The sequence below is a fragment of the Saccoglossus kowalevskii genome, chromosome 6 (genome assembly GCF_978046115.1).
Source record: "Saccoglossus kowalevskii chromosome 6, keSacKowa6.1, whole genome shotgun sequence".
NCBI lineage: Eukaryota > Metazoa > Hemichordata > Enteropneusta > Harrimaniidae > Saccoglossus > Saccoglossus kowalevskii.
Genome location: NC_140646.1, coordinates 16,612,120 through 16,634,014, shown reverse-complemented (window position 1 = coordinate 16,634,014; position 21,895 = coordinate 16,612,120).

The following is a 21,895-nucleotide window of genomic DNA, read 5'->3' as shown; positions in this document are numbered from 1 at the left end:
AAGTGTCACGTGCTGGTTTTCTCAGGTTGTCTCCCATGCAAGCACTAACCACGACCGATTGAACTTTACTTACATTATCGGTCGATCACCTAACCACTCATCTATCAGGGTCATTTAAAAATTATCGTAATTGACGGCCATTGAATGTATGGGAATGTTTAAAAATTCTACATCCTTCGAGGGCCACTACGATATTCAAACGGCCTTTTAAGACATATTCATTCACTTTCGCGAACTTTTAACAACTGGACTCGATAATGTAACAGAATAGGTAACATTTCCATGTAAATCTGCCAACTTTGCACAAGCTTTTCACAACTTTGCAAGCACTTTGCTAATCACTTTGCGCTTGGGTAGTGGTACAATGTGCCAACATAAATAGCCTTTTTAGACTTTTACATAATTTTTTTCTAAATTTAACTGCGGGGTTCCATATGAAATGACTTAGGGGGAATATACACGCAAATCCACCAACTTTTCAATCCATTTGAAAATTTTTAGTATGTGTTTGTTCATTTTACGGCCGGCTCATATGACAGTCTGCTAACATGGGAGGTTTCAAATGGATTTTATTCATATTTCATACTTTATAACTGCGTGGTTCGATATAACAACAACTTAGGTCAAATAAACAAACAATTCTAGCAACTTTGCAATCGCTTTGGAGAACTTTGCACGCTGTTTTAACAGCTTGGACCAAATAAGTGCAGACTGCAAAAACTCAAAAAAGTGTCACCTGCTGGTTTTCTCAGGTTGTCTCCCATGCAAGCACTAACCACGACCGATTGAACTTTACTTACATTATCGGTCGATCACCTAACCACTCATCTATCAGGGTCATTTAAAAATTATCGTAATTGACGGCCATTGAATGTATGGAAATGTTTAAAAATTCTACATCCTTCGAGGGCCACTACGATATTCAAACGGCCTTTTAAGACATATTCATTCACTTTCGCGAACTTTTAACAACTGGACTCGATAATGTAACAGAATAGGTAACATTTCCATGTAAATCTGCCAACTTTGCACAAGCTTTTCACAACTTTGCAAGCACTTTGCTAATCACTTTGCGCTTGGGTAGTGGTACAATGTGCCAACATAAATAGCCTTTTTAGACTTTTACATAATTTTTATCTAAATTTAACTGCGGGGTTCCATATGAAATGACTTAGGGGGAATATACACGCAAATCCACCAACTTTTAAATCGCTTTTAACATTTTTAGTATGTGTTTGTTCATTTTACGGCCCGCTCATATGACAGTCTGCTAACATGGGAGGTGTCAAATGGATTTTATTCATATTTCATACTTTATAACTGCGTGGTTCGATATAACAACAACTTAGGTCAAATAAACAAACAATTCTAGCAACTTTGGAATCGCTTTGGAGAACTTTGCACGCTGTTTTAACAGCTTGGACCAAATAAGTGCAGACTGCAAAAACTCAAAAAAGTATCACGTGCTGGTTTTCTTAGGTTGTCTCCCATGCAAGCACTAACCACGACCGATTGAACTTTACTTACATTATCGGTCGATCACCTAACCACTCATCTATCAGGGTCATTTAAAAATTATCGTAATTGACGGCCATTGAATGTATGGAAATGTTTAAAAATTCTACATCCTTCGAGGGCCACTACGATATTCAAACGGCCTTTTAAGACATATTCATTCACTTTCGCGAACTTTTAACAACTGGACTCGATAATGTAACAGAATAGGTAACATTTCCATGTAAATCTGCCAACTTTGCACAAGCTTTTCACAACTTTGCAAGCACTTTGCTAATCACTTTGCGCTTGGGTAGTGGTACAATGTGCCAACATAAATAGCCTTTTTAGACTTTTACATAATTTTTATCTAAATTTAACTGCGGGGTTCCATATGAAATGACTTAGGGGGAATATACACGCAAATCCACCAACTTTTAAATCGCTTTTAACATTTTTAGTATGTGTTTGTTCATTTTACGGCCGGCTCATATGACAGTCTGCTAACATGGGAGGTTTCAAATGGATTTTATTCATATTTCATACTTTATAACTGCGTGGTTCGATATAACAACAACTTAGGTCAAATAAACAAACAATTCTAGCAACTTTGGAATCGCTTTGGAGAACTTTGCACGCTGTTTTAACAGCTTGGACCAAATAAGTGCAGACTGCAAAAACTCAAAAAAGTGTCACGTGCTGGTTTTCTCAGGTTGTCTCCCATGCAAGCACTAACCACGACCGATTGAACTTTACTTACATTATCGGTCGATCACCTACCTAACCACTCATCTATCAGGGTCATTTAAAAATTATCGTAATTGACGGCCATTGAATGTATGGAAATGTTTAAAAATTCTACATCCTTCGAGGGCCACTACGATATTCAAACGGCCTTTTAAGACATATTCATTCACTTTCGCGAACTTTTAACAACTGGACTCGATAATGTAACAGAATAGGTAACATTTCCATGTAAATCTGCCAACTTTGCACAAGCTTTTCACAACTTTGCAAGCACTTTGCTAATCACTTTGCGCTTGGGTAGTGGTACAATGTGCCAACATAAATAGCCTTTTTAGACTTTTACATAATTTTTATCTAAATTTAACTGCGGGGTTCCATATGAAATGACTTAGGGGGAATATACACGCAAATCCACCAACTTTTAAATCGCTTTTAACATTTTTAGTATGTGTTTGTTCATTTTACGGCCGGCTCATATGACAGTCTGCTAACATGGGAGGTTTCAAATGGATTTTATTCATATTTCATACTTTATAACTGCGTGGTTCGATATAACAACAACTTAGGTCAAATAAACAAACAATTCTAGCAACTTTGGAATCGCTTTGGAGAACTTTGCACGCTGTTTTAACAGCTTGGACCAAATAAGTGCAGACTGCAAAAACTCAAAAAAGGGTCACCTGCTGGTTTTCTCAGGTTGTCTCCCATGCAAGCACTAACCACGACCGATTGAACTTTACTTACATTATCGATCGATCACCTAACCACTCATCTATCAGGGTCATTTAAAAATTATCGTAATTGACGGCCATTGAATGTATGGAAATGTTTAAAAATTCTACATCCTTCGAGGGCCACTACGATATTCAAACGGCCTTTTAAGACATATTCATTCACTTTCGCGAACTTTTAACAACTGGACTCGATAATGTAACAGAATAGGTAACATTTCCATGTAAATCTGCCAACTTTGCACAAGCTTTTCACAACTTTGCAAGCACTTTGCTAATCACTTTGCGCTTGGGTAGTGGTACAATGTGCCAACATAAATAGCCTTTTTAGACTTTTACATAATTTTTTTCTAAATTTAACTGCGGGGTTCCATATGAAATGACTTAGGGGGAATATACACGCAAATCCACCAACTTTTAAATCGCTTTTAACATTTTTAGTATGTGTTTGTTCATTTTACGGCCGGCTCATATGACAGTCTGCTAACATGGGAGGTTTCAAATGGATTTTATTCATATTTCATACTTTATAACTGCGTGGTTCGATATAACAACAACTTAGGTCAAATAAACAAACAATTCTAGCAACTTTGGAATCGCTTTGGAGAACTTTGCACGCTGTTTTAACAGCTTGGACCAAATAAGTGCAGACTGCAAAAACTCAAAAAAGTGTCTCGTGCTGGTTTTCTCAGGTTGTCTCCCATGCAAGCACTAACCACGACCGATTGAACTTTACTTACATTATCGGTCGATCACCTAACCACTCATCTATCAGGGTCATTTAAAAATTATCGTAATTGACGGCCATTGAATGTATGGAAATGTTTAAAAATTCTACATCCTTCGAGGGCCACTACGATATTCAAACGGCCTTTTAAGACATATTCATTCACTTTCGCGAACTTTTAACAACTGGACTCGATAATGTAACAGAATAGGTAACATTTCCATGTAAATCTGCCAACTTTGCACAAGCTTTTCACAACTTTGCAAGCACTTTGCTAATCACTTTGCGCTTGGGTAGTGGTACAATGTGCCAACATAAATAGCCTTTTTAGACTTTTACATAATTTTTATCTAAATTTAACTGCGGGGTTCCATATGAAATGACTTAGGGGGAATATACACGCAAATCCACCAACTTTTAAATCGCTTTTAACATTTTTAGTATGTGTTTGTTCATTTTACGGCCGGCTCATATGACAGTCTGCTAACATGGGAGGTTTCAAATGGATTTTATTCATATTTCATACTTTATAACTGCGTGGTTCGATATAACAACAACTTAGGTCAAATAAACAAACAATTCTAGCAACTTTGGAATCGCTTTGGAGAACTTTGCACGCTGTTTTAACAGCTTGGACCAAATAAGTGCAGACTGCAAAAACTCAAAAAAATGTCCCCTGCTGGTTTTCTCAAGTTGTCTCCCATGCAAGCACTAACCACGACCGTTTGAACTTTACTTACATTATCGGTCGATCACCTAACCACTCATCTATCAGGATCATTTAAAAAATATCGTAATTGGGGCCATTGAATGTATAAAAATGTTTAAATATTCTACATCCTTCGAGGGCCACTACGATATTCAAACGGCCTTTTATGACATATTTCATTCACTTTCGCGAACTTTTAACATCTGGACTTGATAATGTAACAGAATAGGTAACATTTCCATGTAAATCTGCCAACTTTACACAAGCTTTTCACAACTTTGTAAGCACTTTGAAAGTTGTGAAAAGCTTGTGCAAAGTTGGCAGATTTACATGGAAATGTTACCTATTCTGTTACATTATCAAGTCCAGTTGTTAAAAGTTCACTAAAGTGAATGAATATGTCATAAAAGGCCGTTTGAATATCGTAGTGGCCCTCGAAGGATGTAGAATTTTTAAACATTTCCATACATTCAATGGCCGTAAATTACGATAATTTTTAAATGACCCTGATAGATGAGTGGTTAGGTGATCGACCGATAATGTAAGTAAAGTTCAATCGGTCGTGGTTAGTGCTTGCATGGGAGACAACCTGAGAAAACCAGCGGGTAACACTTTTTTGAGTTTTTGCTGTCTGCATCTATTTGGTCCAGGCTATTAAAACAGCGTGCAAAGTTCTCCAAAGCCATTCCAAAGTTGCTAGATTTGTTTGTTTATTTGACCTAAGTTTTGTCATATCGAACCACGCAGTTATAAAGTATGAAATATGACTAAAATCCATTTGAAATCTCCCATGTTAGCAGACTGTCATATGACTGGCCGTAAAATGAACAAACACATACTAAAAATGTTAAAAGCGATTGAAAAGTTGGTGGTTTGCGTGTATATTCCCCCTAAGTCATTTCATATAGAACCCCGCAGTTAAATTTAGAAAAAAATTATGTAAAAGTCTAAAAAGGCTATTTATGTTGGCACATTGTACCACAACCCAAGCGCAAAGTGATTAGCAAAGTGCTTACAAAGTTGTGAAAAGCTTGTGCAAAGTTGGCAGATTTATATGGAAATGTTAACTATTCTATTACATTATCGAGTCCAGTTGTTAAAAGTACGCTAAAGTGAATGAATATGTCATAAAAGGCCGTTTGAATATCGTAGTGGCCCTCGAAGGATGTAGAATTTTTAAACATTTCCATACATTCAATGGCCGTCAATTACTATAATTTTTAAATGACCCCGTTAGATGAGTGGTTAGGTGATCGTCCGATAATGTAAGTAAATTTCAATCGGTCGTGGTTAGTGCTTGCATGGAAGACAACCTGAGAAAACCAGCAGGTGACACTTTTTTGAGTTTTTGCAGTCTGCACTTATTTGGTCCAAGCTGTTAAAACAGCGTGCAAAGTTCTCCAAAGCGATTCCAAAGTTGCTAGAATTATTTGTTTATTTGACCTAAGTTGTTGTTATATCGAACCACGCAGTTATAAAGTATGAAAAATGACTAAAATCCATTTGAAACCTCCCATGTTAGCAGACTGCCATATGAGCCGGCCGTAAAATGAACAAACACATACTAAAAATGTATTGAAAAGTTGGTGGATTTGAGTGTTTATTCCACCTAAGTTATTACATACAGAACCCCGCAGTTAAATTTAGAACAAAATTATGTAAAAGTCTAAAACAGCTATTTATGTTGGCACATTGTACCACTACCCAAGCGCAACGTGAGTAACAAAGTGCTTACAAAGTTGTGAAAAGCTTGTGCAAAGTTGGCAGATTTACATGGAAATGTTACCTATTCTGTTACATTATCGAGTCCATTTGTTAAAAGTTCGCGAAAGTGAATGAAATATGTCATAAAAGGCCGTTTGAATATCGTAGTGGCCCTCAAAGGATGTAGAATGTTTAAACATTTCCATACATTCAATGGCCGTCAATTACTATAATTTTTAAATGACCCCGTTAGATGAGTGGTTAGGTGATCGTCCGATAATGTAAGTAAATTTCAATCGGTCGTGGTTAGTGCTTGCATGGAAGACAACCTGAGAAAACCAGCAGATGACACTTTTTTGAGTTTTTGCAGTCTGCACTTATTTGGTCCAAGCTGTTAAAACAGCGTGCAAAGTTCTCCAAAGCGATTCCAAAGTTGCTAGAATTATTTGTTTATTTGACCTAAGTTGTTGTTATATCGAACCACGCAGTTATAAAGTATGAAAAATGACTAAAATCCATTTGAAACCTCCCATGTTAGCAGACTGCCATATGAGCCGGCCGTAAAATGAACAAACACATACTAAAATGTATTGAAAAGTTGGTGGATTTGAGTGTATATTCCACCTAAGTTATTACATACAGAACCCCGCAGTTAAATTTAGAACAAAATTATGTAAAAGTCTAAAACAGCTATTTATGTTGGCACATTGTACCACTACCCAAGCGCAACGTGAGTAACAAAGTGCTTACAAAGTTGTGAAAAGCTTGTGCAAAGTTGGCAGATTTACATGGAAATGTTACCTATTCTGTTACATTATCGAGTCCATTTGTTAAAAGTTCGCGAAAGTGAATGAAATATGTCATAAAAGGCCGTTTGAATATCGTAGTGGCCCTCAAAGGATGTAGAATGTTTAAACATTTCCATACATTCAATGGCCGCCAATTACTAAAACTTTTAAATGATCCTGATAGATGAGTGGTCAGGTGATCGACCGATAATGGAAGTAAAGTTCAATATGTCGTGGTTACTACTTGCATGGGAGACAACCTGAGAAAACGAGCAGGTGACACTTTTTTGAGTTTTTGCAGTCTGCAACTATATGGTGCAAGCTGTTAAAACAGCGTGCAAAGTTCTCCAAAGTGATTCTAAAGTTGCTAGATTTGTTTGTTTATTTGATCTAAGTTGTTGTTATATCGAACCACGCAATTATAAAGTATGAAAAATGACTAAAATCCATTTGAAACCTCCCATGTTAGCAGACTGTCATATGAGCCGGCTGTAAAATGAACAAACACATACTAAAAATGTTAAAAGCGATTTAAAAGTTGGTGGATTTGCGTGTATATTCCCCCTAAGTCATTTCATATGGAACCCCGCAGTTAAATTTATAAAAAAATTATGTAAAAGTCTAAAAAGGCTATTTATGTTGGCGCATTGTACCACTACCCAAGCGCAAAGTGATTAGCAAAGTGCTTGCAATGTTGTGAAAAGCTTGTGCAAAGTTGGCAGATTTACATGGAAATGTTACCTATTATGTTACATTATCGAGCCAGTTGTTAAAAGTTCGCGAAAGTGAATGAATATGTCTTAAAAGGCCGTTTGAATATCGTAGTGGCCCTCGAAGGATGTAGAATTTTTAAACATTTCCATACATTCAATGGCCGTCAATTACGATAATTTTTAAATGACCCTGATAGATGAGTGGTTAGGTGATCGACCGATAATGTAAGTAAAGTTCAATCGGTCGTGGTTAGAGCTTGCATAGGAGACAACCTGAGAAAACCAGCGGGTGACACTTTTTTGAGTTTTTGCAGTCTGCACCTATTTGGTCCAAGCTGTTAAAACAGCGTGCAAAGTTCTCCAAAGCGATTCTAAAGTTGCTAGATTTGTTTGTTTATTTGATCTAAGTTGTTGTTATATCGAACCACGCAGTTATAAAGTATGAAAAATGACTAAAATCCATTTGAAACCTCCCATGTTAGCAGACTGTCATATGAGCCGGCCGTAAAATGAACAAACACATACTAAAAATTTTAAAATCGCTTGAAAAGTTGGTGGATTTGCGTGTATATTCCCCCTAAGTCATTTCATATAGAACCCCGCAGTTCAATTTAGAATAAAATTATGTAAAAGTCTAAAAAGGCTATTTGTGTTGGCACATTGTACCACTACCCAAGCGCAAAGTGATTAGCAAAGTGCTTGCAAAGTTGTGAAAAGCTTGTGCAAAGTTGGCAGATTTACATGGAAATGTTACCTATTCTGTTACATTATCGAGTCCAGTTGTTAAAAGTTCGCGAAAGTGAATGAATATGTCTTAAAAGGCCGTTTGAATATCGTAGTGGCCCTCGAAGGATGTAGAATTTTTAAACATTTCCATACATTCAATGGCCGTCAATTACGATAATTTTTAAATGACCCTGATAGATGAGTAGTCAGGTGATCGACCGATAATGGAAGTAAATTTCAGTCGGTCGTGGTTAGTGCTTGCATGGGAGACAACCTGAGAAAATCAGCGGGTAACACTTTTTTGAGTTTTTGCTGTCTGCATCTATTTGGTCCAAGCTATTAAAACAGCGTGCAAAGTTCTCCAAAGCGATTCCAAAGTTGCTAGATTTGTTTGTTTATTTGATCTAAGTTGTTGTTATATCGAACCACGCAGTTATAAAGTATGAAAAATGACTAAAATCCATTTGAAACCTCCCATGTTAGCATACTGTCATATGAGCCGGCCGTAAAATGAACAAACACACACTAAAAATGTTAAAAGCGATTTAAAAGTTGGTGGATTTGCGTGTATATTCCCCCTAAGACATTTCATATGGAACCCCGCAGTTAAATTTAGAAAAAAATTATGTAAAAGTCTAAAAAGGCTATTTATGTTGGCACATTGTACCACAACCCAAGCGCAAAGTGATTAGCAAAGTGCTTACAAAGTTGTGAAAAGCTTATGCAAAGTTGGCAGATTTATATGGAAATGTTACCTATTCTATTACATTATCGAGTCCAGTTGTTAAAAGTTCGCTAAAGTGAATGAATATGTCATATAAGGCCGTTTGAATATCGTAGTGGCCCTCGAAGGATGTAGAATTTTTAAACATTTCCATACATTCAATGGCCGTCAATTACGATAATTTTTAAATGACCCCGATAGATGAGTGGTTAGGTGATCGACCGATAATGTAAGTAAAGTTCAATCGGTCGTGGTTAGTGCTTGCATGGGAGACAACCTGAGAAAACCAGCAGGTGACACTTTTTTGAGTTTTTGCAGTCTGCACTTATTTGGTCCAAGCTGTTAAAACAGCGTGCAAAGTTCTCCAAAGCGATTCTAAAGTTGCTAGAATTGTTTGTTTATTTGACCTAAGTTGTTGTTATATCGAACCACGCAGTTATAAAGTATGAAAAATGACTAAAATCCATTTGAAACCTCCCATGTTAGAATACTGTCATATGAGCCGGCCGTAAAATGAACAAACACACACTAAAAATGTTAAAAGCGATTTAAAAGTTGGTGGATTTGCGTGTATATTCCCCCTAAGTCATTTCATATGGAACCCCGCAGTTAAATTTAGAAAAAAATTATGTAAAAGTCTAAAAAGGCTATTTATGTTGGCACATTGTACCACAACCCAAGCGCAAAGTGATTAGCAAAGTGCTTACAAAGTTGTGAAAAGCTTATGCAAAGTTGGCAGATTTATATGGAAATGTTACCTATTCTATTACATTATCGAGTCCAGTTGTTAAAAGTTCGCTAAAGTGAATGAATATGTCATAAAAGGCCGTTTGAATATCGTAGTGGCCCTCGAAGGATGTAGAATTTTTAAACATTTCCATACATTCAATGGCCGTCAATTACGATAATTTTTAAATGACCCCGATAGATGAGTGGTTAGGTGATCGACCGATAATGTAAGTAAAGTTCAATCGGTCGTGGTTAGTGCTTGCATGGGAGACAACCTGAGAAAACCAGCAGGTGACACTTTTTTGAGTTTTTGCAGTCTGCACTTATTTGGTCCAAGCTGTTAAAACAGCGTGCAAAGTTCTCCAAAGCGATTCTAAAGTTGCTAGAATTGTTTGTTTATTTGACCTAAGTTGTTGTTATATCGAACCACGCAGTTATAAAGTATGAAAAATGACTAAAATCCATTTGAAACCTCCCATGTTAGCAGACTGTCATATGAGCCGGCCGTAAAATGAACAAACACATACTAAAAATGTTAAAAGCGATTTAAAAGTTGGTGGATTTGCGTGTATATTCCCCCTCAGTCATTTCATATGGAACCCCGCAGTTAAATTTAGAAAAAAATTATGTAAAAGTCTAAAAAGGCTATTTATGTTGGCACATTGTACCACTACTCAAGCGCAAAGTGATTAGCAAAGTGCTTGCAAAGTTGTGAAAAGCTTGTGCAAAGTTGGCAGATTTACATTGAAATGTTACCTATTCTGTTACATTATCGAGTCCAGTTGTTAAAAGTTCGCGAAAGTGAATGAATATGTCTTAAAAGGCCGTTTGAATATCGTAGTGGCCCTCGAAGGATGTAGAATTTTTAAACATTTCCATACATTCAATGGCCGTCAATTACGATAATTTTTAAATGACCCTGATAGATGAGTGGTTAGGTGATCGACCGATAATGTAAGTAAAGTTCAATCGGTCGTGGTTAGTGCTTGCATAGGAGACAACCTGAGAAAACCAGCAGGTGACACTTTTTTGAGTTTTTGCAGTCTGCACCTATTTGGTGCAAGCTGTTAAAACAGCGTGCAAAGTTCTCCAAAGCGATTCCAAAGTTGCTAGATTTGTTTGTTTATTTGACCTAAGTTGTTGTTATATCGAACCACGCAGTTATAAAGTATGAAATATGACTAAAATCCATTTGAAACCTCCCATGTTAGCAGACTGTCATATGACTGGCCGTAAAATGAACAAACACATACTAAAAATGTTAAAAGCGATTGAAAAGTTGGTGGTTTTGCGTGTATATTCCCCCTAAGTCATTTCATATAGAACCCCGCAGTTAAATTTAGAATAAAATTATGTAAAAGTCTAAAAAGGCTATTTATGTTGGCACATTGTACCACAACCCAAGCGCAAAGTGATTAGTAAAGTGCTAACAAAGTTGTGAAAAGCTTGTGCAAAGTTGGCAGATTTATATGGAAATGTTACCTATTCTATTACATTATCGAGTCCAGTTGTTAAAAGTTCGCTAAAGTGAATGAATATGTCATAAAAGGCCGTTTGAATATCGTAGTGGCCCTCGAAGGATGTACAATTTTTAAACATTTCCATACATTCAATGGCCGTCAATTACGATAATTTTTAAATGACCCCGATAGATGAGTGGTTAGGTGATCGACCGATAATGTAAGTAAAGTTCAATCGGTCGTGGTTAGTGCTTGCATGGGAGACAACCTGAGAAAACCAGCAGGTGACACTTTTTTGAGTTTTTGCAGTCTGCACTTATTTGGTCCAAGCTGTTAAAACAGCGTGCAAAGTTCTCCAAAGCGATTCTAAAGTTGCTAGAATTGTTTGTTTATTTGACCTAAGTTGTTGTTATATAGAACCATGCAGTTATAAAGTATGAAAAATGACTAAAATCCATTTGAAACCTCCCATGTTAGCAGACTGTCATATGAGCCGGCCGTAAAATGAACAAACACATACTAAAAATGTTAAAAGCGATTTAAAAGTTGGTGGATTTGCGTGTATATTCCCCCTAAGTCATTTCATATGGAACCCCGCAGTTAAATTTAGAAAAAAATTATGTAAAAGTCTAAAAAGGCTATTTATGTTGGCACATTGTACCACTACTCAAGCGCAAAGTGATTAGCAAAGTGCTTGCAAAGTTGTGAAAAGCTTGTGCAAAGTTGGCAGATTTACATGGAAATGTTACCTATTCTGTTACATTATCGAGTCCAGTTGTTAAAAGTTCGCGAAAGTGAATGAATATGTCTTAAAAGGCCGTTTGAATATCGTAGTGGCCCTCGAAAGATGTAGAATTTTTAAACATTTCCATACATTCAATGGCCGTCAATTACGATAATTTTTAAATGACCCTGATAGATGAGTGGTTAGGTGATCGACCGATAATGTAAGTAAAGTTCAATCGGTCGTGGTTAGTGCTTGCATAGGAGACAACCTGAGAAAACCAGCAGGTGACACTTTTTTGAGTTTTTGCAGTCTGCACCTATTTGGTGCAAGCTGTTAAAACAGCGTGCACAGTTCTCCAAAGCGATTCTAAAGTTGCTAGATTTGTTTGTTTATTTGATCTAAGTTGGTGTTATATTGAACCACGCAGTTATAAAGTATGAAAAATGACTAAAATCCATTTGAAACCTCCCATGTTAGCAGACTGTCATATGAGCCGGCCGTAAAATGAACAAACACATACTAAAATTTTTAAAATCGATTGAAAAGTTGGTGGATTTGCGTGTATATTCCCCCTAAGTCATTTCATATAGAACCCCGCAGTTAAATTTAGAAAAAAATTATGTAAAAGTCTAAAAAGGCTATTTATGTTGGCACATTGTACCACTACTCAAGCGCAAAGTGATTAGCAAAGTGCTTGCAAAGTTGTGAAAAGCTTGTGCAAAGTTGGCAGATTTACATGGAAATGTTACCTATTCTGTTACATTATCGAGTCCAGTTGTTAAAAGTTCGCAAAAGTGAATGAAATATGTCATAAAAGGCCGTTTGAATATCGTAGTGGCCCTCGAAGGATGTAGAATTTTTAAACATTTCCATACATTCAATGGCCGCCAATTACTATAATTTTTAAATGATCCTGATAGATGAGTGGTCAGGTGATCGACCGATAATGGAAGTAAAGTTCAGTCGGTCGTGGTTAGTGCTTGCATGGGAGACAACCTGAGAAAATCAGCGGGTAACACTTTTTTGAGTTTTTGCTGTCTGCATCTATTTGGTCCAAGCTATTAAAACAGCGTGCAAAGTTCTCCAAAGCGATTCCAAAGTTGCTAGATTTGTTTGTTTATTTGATCTAAGTTGTTGTTATATTGAACCACGCAGTTATAAAGTATGAAATATGACTAAAATCCATTTGAAACCTCCCATGTTAGCAGACTGTCATATGAGCCGGCCGTAAAGTGAACAAACACATACTAAAAATGTTAAAAGCGATTGAAAAGTTGGTGATTTGCGTGTATATTCCCCCTAAGTCATTTCATATAGAACCCCGCAGTTAAATTTAGAATAAAATTATGTAAAAGTCTAAAAAGGCTATTTATGTTGGCACATTGTACCACAACCCAAGCGCAAAGTGATTAGCAAAGTGCTTACAAAGTTGTGAAAAGCTTGTGCAAAGTTGGCAGATTTATATGGAAATGTTACCTATTCTATTACATTATCGAGTCCAGTTGTTAAAAGTTCGCTAAAGTGAATGAATATGTCATAAAAGGCCGTTTGAATGTCGTAGTGGCCCTCGAAGGATGTAGAATTTTTAAACATTTCCATACATTCAATGGCCGTCAATTACGATAATTTTTAAATGACCCCGATAGATGAGTGGTTAGGTGATCGACCGATAATGTAAGTAAAGTTCAATCGGTCGTGGTTAGTGCTTGCATGGGAGACAACCTGAGAAAACCAGCAGGTGACACTTTTTTGAGTTTTTGCAGTCTGCACTTATTTGGTCCAAGCTGTTAAAACAGCGTGCAAAGTTCTCCAAAGCGATTCTAAAGTTGCTAGAATTGTTTGTTTATTTGACCTAAGTTGTTGTTATATCGAACCACGCAGTTATAAAGTATGAAAAATGATTAAAATCCATTTGAAACCTCCCATGTTAGCAGACTGTCATATGAGCCGGCCGTAAAATGAACAAACACAAACTAAAAATGTTAAAAGCGATTTAAAAGTTGGTGGATTTGCGTGTATATTCCCCCTAAGTCATTTCATATGGAACCCCGCAGTTAAATTTAGAAAAAAATTATGTAAAAGTATAAAAAGGCTATTTATGTTGGCACATTGTACCACTACTCAAGCGCAAAGTGATTAGCAAAGTGCTTGCAAAGTTGTGAAAAGCTTGTGCAAAGTTGGCTGATTTACATTGAAATGTTACCTATTCTGTTACATTATCGAGTCCAGTTGTTAAAAGTTCGCGAAAGTGAATGAATATGTCTTAAAAGGCCGTTTGAATATCGTAGTGGCCCTCGAAGGATGTAGAATTTTTAAACATTTCCATACATTCAATGGCCGTCAATTACGATATTTTTTAAATGACCCTGATAGATGAGTGGTTAGGTGATCGAACGATAATGTAAGTAATGTTCAATCGGTCGTGGTTAGTGCTTGCATAGGAGACAACCTGAGAAAACCAGCAGGTGACACTTTTTTGAGTTTTAGCAGTCTGCACCTATTTGGTGCAAGCTGTTAAAACAGCGTGCAAAGTTCTCCAAAGCGATTCTAAAGTTGCTAGATTTGTTTGTTTATTTGATCTAAGTTGTTGTTATATTGAACCACGCAGTTATAAAGTATGAAATATGACTAAAATCCATTTGAAACCTCCCATGTTAGCAGACTGTCATATGAGCCGGCCGTAAAATGAACAATGACATACTAAAATTTTTAAAATCGATTGAAAAGTTGGTGGATTTGCGTGTATATTCCCCCTAAGTCATTTCATATAGAACCCCGCAGTTAAATTTAGAATAAAATTATGTAAAAGTCTAAAAAGGCTATTTATGTTGGCACATTGTACCACAACCCAAGCGAAAAGTGATTAGCAAAGTGCTTACAAAGTTGTGAAAAGCTTGTGCAAAATTGGCAGATTTATATGGAAATGTTACCTATTCTATTACATTATCGAGTCCAGTTGTTAAAAGTTCGCTAAAGTGAATGAATATGTCATAAAAGGCCGTTTGAATATCGTAGTGGCCCTCGAAGGATGTACAATTTTTAAACATTTCCATACATTCAATGGCCGTCAATTACGATAATTTTTAAATGACCCCGATAGATGAGTGGTTAGGTGATCGATCGATAATGTAAGTAAAGTTCAATCGGTCGTGGTTAGTGCTTGCATGGGAGACAACCTGAGAAAACCAGCAGGTGACACTTTTTTGAGTTTTTGCAGTCTGCACTTATTTGGTCCAAGCTGTTAAAACAGCGTGCAAAGTTCTCCAAAGCGATTCTAAAGTTGCTAGAATTGTTTGTTTATTTGACCTAAGTTGTTGTTATATCGAACCACGCAGTTATAAAGTATGAAAAATGACTAAAATCCATTTGAAACCTCCCATGTTAGCAGACTGTCATATGAGCCGGCCGTAAAATGAACAAACACATACTAAAAATGTTAAAAGCGATTTAAAAGTTGGTGGATTTGCGTGTATATTCCCCCTACGTCATTTCATATGGAACCCCGCAGTTAAATTTAGAAAAAAATTATGTAAAAGTCTAAAAAGGCTATTTATGTTGGCACATTGTACCACTACTCAAGCGCAAAGTGATTAGCAAAGTGCTTGCAAAGTTGTGAAAAGCTTGTGCAAAGTTGGCAGATTTACATTGAAATGTTACCTATTCTGTTACATTATCGAGTCCAGTTGTTAAAAGTTCGCGAAAGTGAATGAATATGTCTTAAAAGGCCGTTTGAATATCGTAGTGGCCCTCGAAGGATGTAGAATTTTTAAACATTTCCATACATTCAATGGCCGTCAATTACGATAATTTTTAAATGACCCTGATAGATGAGTGGTTAGGTGATCGACCGATAATGTAAGTAATGTTCAATCGGTCGTGGTTAGTGCTTGCATAGGAGACAACCTGAGAAAACCAGCAGGTGACACTTTTTTGAGTTTTAGCAGTCTGCACCTATTTGGTGCAAGCTGTTAAAACAGCGTGCAAAGTTCTCCAAAGCGATTCTAAAGTTGCTAGATTTGTTTGTTTATTTGATCTAAGTTGTTGTTATATTGAACCACGCAGTTATAAAGTATGAAAAATGACTAAAATCCATTTGAAACCTCCCATGTTAGCAGACTGTCATATGAGCCGGCCGTAAAATGAACAAACACATACTAAAATTTTTAAAATCGATTGAAAAGTTGGTGGATTTGCGTGTATATTCCCCCTAAGTCATTTCATATAGAACCCCGCAGTTAAATTTAGAATAAAATTATGTAAAGGCCTAAAAAGTCTATTTATGTTGGCACATTGTACCACAACCCAAGCGCAAAGTGATTAGCAAAGTGCTTACAAAGTTGTGAAAAGCTTGTGTAAAGTTGGCAGATTTACATGGAAATGTTACCTATTCTGTTACATTATCAAGTCCAGTTGTTAAAAGTTCGCAAAAGTGAATGAAATATGTCATAAAAGGCCGTTTGAATATCGTAGTGGCCCTCGAAGGATGTAGAATTTTTAAACATTTCCATACATTCAATGGCCGCCAATTACTATAATTTTTAAATGATCCTGATAGATGAGTGGTCAGGTGATCGACCGATAATGGAAGTAAAGTTCAGTCGGTCGTGGTTAGTGCTTGCATGGGAGACAACCTGAGAAAATCAGCGGGTAACACTTTTTTGAGTTTTTGCTGTCTGCATCTATTTGGTCCAAGCTATTAAAACAGCGTGCAAAGTTCTCCAAAGCGATTCCAAAGTTGCTAGATTTGTTTGTTTATTTGATCTAAGTTGTTGTCATATTGAACCACGCAGTTATAAAGTATGAAAAATGACTAAAATCCATTTGAAACCTCCCATGTTAGCAGACTGTCATATGAGCCGGCCGTAAAATGAACAATCACATACTAAAAATTTTAAAATCGATTGAAAAGTTGGTGGATTTGCGTGTATATTCCCCCTAAGTCATTTCATATAGAACCCCGCAGTTCAATTTAGAATAAAATTATGTAAAAGTCTAAAAAGGCTATTTGTGTTGGCACATTGTACCACTACTCAAGCGCAAAGTGATTAGCAAAGTGCTTGCAAAGTTGTGAAAAGCTTGTGCAAAGTTGGCAGATTTACATTGAAATGTTACCTATTCTGTTACATTATCGAGTCCAGTTGTTAAAAGTTCGCGAAAGTGAATGAAATATGTCATAAAAGGCCGTTTGAATATCGTAGTGGCCCTCGAAGGATGTAGAATTTTTAAACATTTTCATACATTCAATGGCCGCCAATTACGATATTTTTTAAATGACGCTGATAGATGAGTAGTCAGGTGATCGACCGATAATGGAAGTAAATTTCAATCGGTCGTGGTTAGTGCTTGCATGGGAGACAACCAGAGAAAACCAGCGGGTAACACTTTTTTGAGTTTTTTGCTGTCTGTATCTATTTGGTCCAAGCTATTAAAACAGCGTGCAAAGTTCTCCAAAGCGATTCCAAAGTTGCTAGATTTGTTTGTTTATTTGACCTAAGTTGTTGTTATATCGAACCACGCAGTTATAAAGTATGAAATATGACTAAAATCCATTTGAAACCTCCCATGTTAGCAGACTGTCATATGACTGGCCGTAAAATGAACAAACACATACTAAAAATGTTAAAAGCGAATGAAAAGTTGGTGGTTTTGCGTGTATATTCCCCCTAAGTCATTTCATATAGAACCCCGCAGTTAAATTTAGAATAAAATTATGTAAAAGTCTAAAAAGGCTATTTATGTTGGCACATTGTACCACAACCCAAGCGCAAAGTGATTAGCAAAGTGCTTACAAAGTTGTGAAAAGCTTGTGCAAAGTTGGCAGATTTATATGGAAATGTTACCTATTCTATTACATTATCGAGTCCAGTTGTTAAAAGTTCGCTAAAGTGAATGAATATGTCATAAAAGGCCGTTTGAATATCGTAGTGGCCCTCGAAGGATGTACAATTTTTAAACATTTCCATACATTCAATGGCCGTCAATTACGATAATTTTTAAATGACCCCGATAGATGAGTGGTTAGGTGATCGACCGATAATGTAAGTAAAGTTCAATCGGTCGTGGTAAGTGCTTGCATGGGAGACAACCTGAGAAAACCAGCAGGTGACACTTTTTTGAGTTTTTGCAGTCTGCACTTATTTGGTCCAAGCTGTTAAAACAGCGTGCAAAGTTCTCCAAAGCGATTCTAAAGTTGCTAGAATTGTTTGTTTATTTGACCTAAGTTGTTGTTATATCGAACCACGCAGTTATAAAGTATGAAAAATGACTAAAATCCATTTGAAACCTCCCATGTTAGCAGACTGTCATATGAGCCGGCCGTAAAATGAACAAACACATACTAAAAATGTTAAAAGCGATTTAAAAGTTGGTGGATTTGCGTGTATATTCCCCCTACGTCATTTCATATGGAACCCCGCAGTTAAATTTAGAAAAAAATTATGTAAAAGTCTAAAAAGGCTATTTATGTTGGCACATTGTACCACTACTCAAGCGCAAAGTGATTAGCAAAGTGCTTGCAAAGTTGTGAAAAGCTTGTGCAAAGTTGGCAGATTTACATTGAAATGTTACCTATTCAGTTACATTATCGAGTCCAGTTGTTAAAAGTTCGCGAAAGTGAATGAATATGTCTTAAAAGGCCGTTTGAATATCGTAGTGGCCCTCGAAGGATGTAGAATTTTTAAACATTTCCATACATTCAATGGCCGTCAATTACGATAATTTTTAAATGACCCTGATAGGTGAGTGGTTAGGTGATCGACCGATAATGTAAGTAAAGTTCAATCGGTCGTGGTTAGTGCTTGCATAGGAGACAACCTGAGAAAACCAGCAGGTGACACTTTTTTGAGTTTTTGCAGTCTGCACCTATTTGGTCCAAGCTATTAAAACAGCGTGCAAAGTTCTCCAAAGCGATTCCAAAGTTGCTAGATTTGTTTGTTTATTTGATCTAAGTTGTTGTCATATTGAACCACGCAGTTATAAAGTATGAAAAATGACTAAAATCCATTTGAAACCTCCCATGTTAGCAGACTGTCATATGAGCCGGCCGTAAAATGAACAATCACATACTAAAAATTTTAAAATCGATTGAAAAGTTGGTGGATTTGCGTGTATATTCCCCCTAAGTCATTTCATATAGAACCCCGCAGTTCAATTTAGAATAAAATTATGTAAAAGTCTAAAAAGGCTATTTGTGTTGGCACATTGTACCACTACCCAAGCGCAAAGTGATTAGCAAAGTGCTTGCAAAGTTGTGAAAAGCTTGTGCAAAGTTGGCAGATTTACATGGAAATGTTACCTATTCTGTTACATTATCGAGTCCAGTTGTTAAAAGTTCGCGAAAGTGAATGAATATGTCTTAAAAGGCCGTTTGAATATCGTAGTGGCCCTCGAAGGATGTAGAATTTTTAAACATTTCCATACATTCAATGGCCGTCAATTACGATAATTTTTAAATGTCCCTGATAGATGAGTAGTCAGGTGATCGACCGATAATGGAAGTAAATTTCAGTCGGTCGTGGTTAGTGCTTGCATGGGAGACAACCTGAGAAAATCAGCGGGTAACACTTTTTTGAGTTTTTGCTGTCTGCATCTATTTGGTCCAAGCTATTAAAACAGCGTGCAAAGTTCTCCAAAGCGATTCCAAAGTTGCTAGATTTGTTTGTTTATTTGATCTAAGTTGTTGTTATATCGAACCACGCAGTTATAAAGTATGAAAAATGACTAAAATCCATTTGAAACCTCCCATGTTAGCAGACTGTCATATGAGCCGGCCGTAAAATGAACAAACACATACTAAAAATGTTAAAAGCGATTTAAAAGTTGGTGGATTTGCGTGTATATTCCCCCTAAGTCATTTCATATAGAACCCCGCAGTTAAATTTAGAAAAAAAATTATGTAAAAGTATAAAAAGGCTATTTATGTTGGCACATTGTACCACTACTCAAGCGCAAAGTGATTTGCAAAGTGCTTGCAAAGTTGTGAAAAGCTTGTGCAAAGTTGGCAGATTTACATTGAAATGTTACCTATTCTGTTACATTATCGAGTCCAGTTGTTAAAAGTTCGCGAAAGTGAATGAATATGTCTTAAAAGGCCGTTTGAATATCGTAGTGGCCCTCGAAGGATGTAGAATTTTTAAACATTTCCATACATTCAATGGCCGTCAATTACGATATTTTTTAAATGACCCTGATAGATGAGTGGTTAGGTGATCGAACGATAATGTAAGTAATGTTCAATCGGTCGTGGTTAGTGCTTGCATAGGAGACAACCTGAGAAAACCAGCAGGTGACACTTTTTTGAGTTTTAGCAGTCTGCACCTATTTGGTGCAAGCTGTTAAAACAGCGTGCAAAGTTCTCCAAAGCGATTCTAAAGTTGCTAGATTTGTTTGTTTATTTGATCTAAGTTGTTGTTATATTGAACCACGCAGTTATAAAGTATGAAAAATGACTAAAATCCATTTGAAACCTCCCATGTTAGCAGACTGTCATATGAGCCGGCCGTAAAATGAACAAACACATACTAAAAATGTTAAAAGCGATTTAAAAGTTGGTGGATTTGCGTGTATATTCCCCCTAAGTCATTTCATATAGAACCCCGCAGTTAAATTTAGAAAAAAATTATGTAAAAGTATAAAAAGGCTATTTATGTTGGCACATTGTACCACTACTCAAGCGCAAAGTGATTAGCAAAGTGCTTGCAAAGTTGTGAAAAGCTTGTGCAAAGTTGGCAGATTTACATTGAAATGTTACCTATTCTGTTACATTATCGAGTCCAGTTGTTAAAAGTTCGCGAAAGTGAATGAATATGTCTTAAAAGGCCGTTTGAATATCGTAGTGGCCCTCGAAGGATGTAGAATTTTTAAACATTTCCATACATTCAATGTCCGTCAATTACGATATTTTTTAAATGACCCTGATAGATGAGTGGTTAGGTGATCGAACGATAATGTAAGTAATGTTCAATCGGTCGTGGTTAGTGCTTGCATAGGAGACAACCTGAGAAAACCAGCAGGTGACACTTTTTTGAGTTTTAGCAGTCTGCACCTATTTGGTGCAAGCTGTTAAAACAGCGTGCAAAGTTCTCCAAAGCGATTCTAAAGTTGCTAGATTTGTTTGTTTATTTGATCTAAGTTGTTGTTATATTGAACCACGCAGTTATAAAGTATGAAAAATGACTAAAATCCATTTGAAACCTCCCATGTTAGCAGACTGTCATATGAGCCGGCCGTAAAATGAACAAACACATACTAAAAATGTTAAAAGCGATTGAAAAGTTGGTGGATTTGCGTGTATATTCCCCCTAAGTCATTTCATATAGAACCCCGCGGTTAAATGTAGAATAAAATTATGTAAAGGCCTAAAAAGTCTATTTATGTTGGCACATTGTACCACAACCGAAGCGCAAAGTGATTAGCAAAGTGCTTGCAAAGTTGTGAAAAGCTTGTGTAAAGTTGGCAGATTTACATGGAAATGTTACCTATTCTGTTACATTATCAAGTCCAGTTGTTAAAAGTTGGCGAAAGTGAATGAAATATGTCATAAAAGGCCGTTTGAATATCGTAGTGGCCCTCGAAGGATGTAGAATTTTTAAACATTTTTATACATTCAATGGCCGCCAATTACGATATTTTTTAAATGACGCTGATAGATGAGTAGTCAGGTGATCGACCGATAATGGAAGTAAATTTCAATCGGTCGTGGTTAGTGCTTGCATGGGAGACAACCAGAGAAAACCAGCGGGTAACACTTTTTTGAGTTTTTTGCTGTCTGCATCTATTTGGTCCAAGCTATTAAAACAGCGTGCAAAGTTCTCCAAAGCGATTCCAAAGTTGCTAGATTTGTTTGTTTATTTGACCTAAGTTGTTGTTATATCGAACCACGCAGTTATAAAGTATGAAATATGACTAAAATCCATTT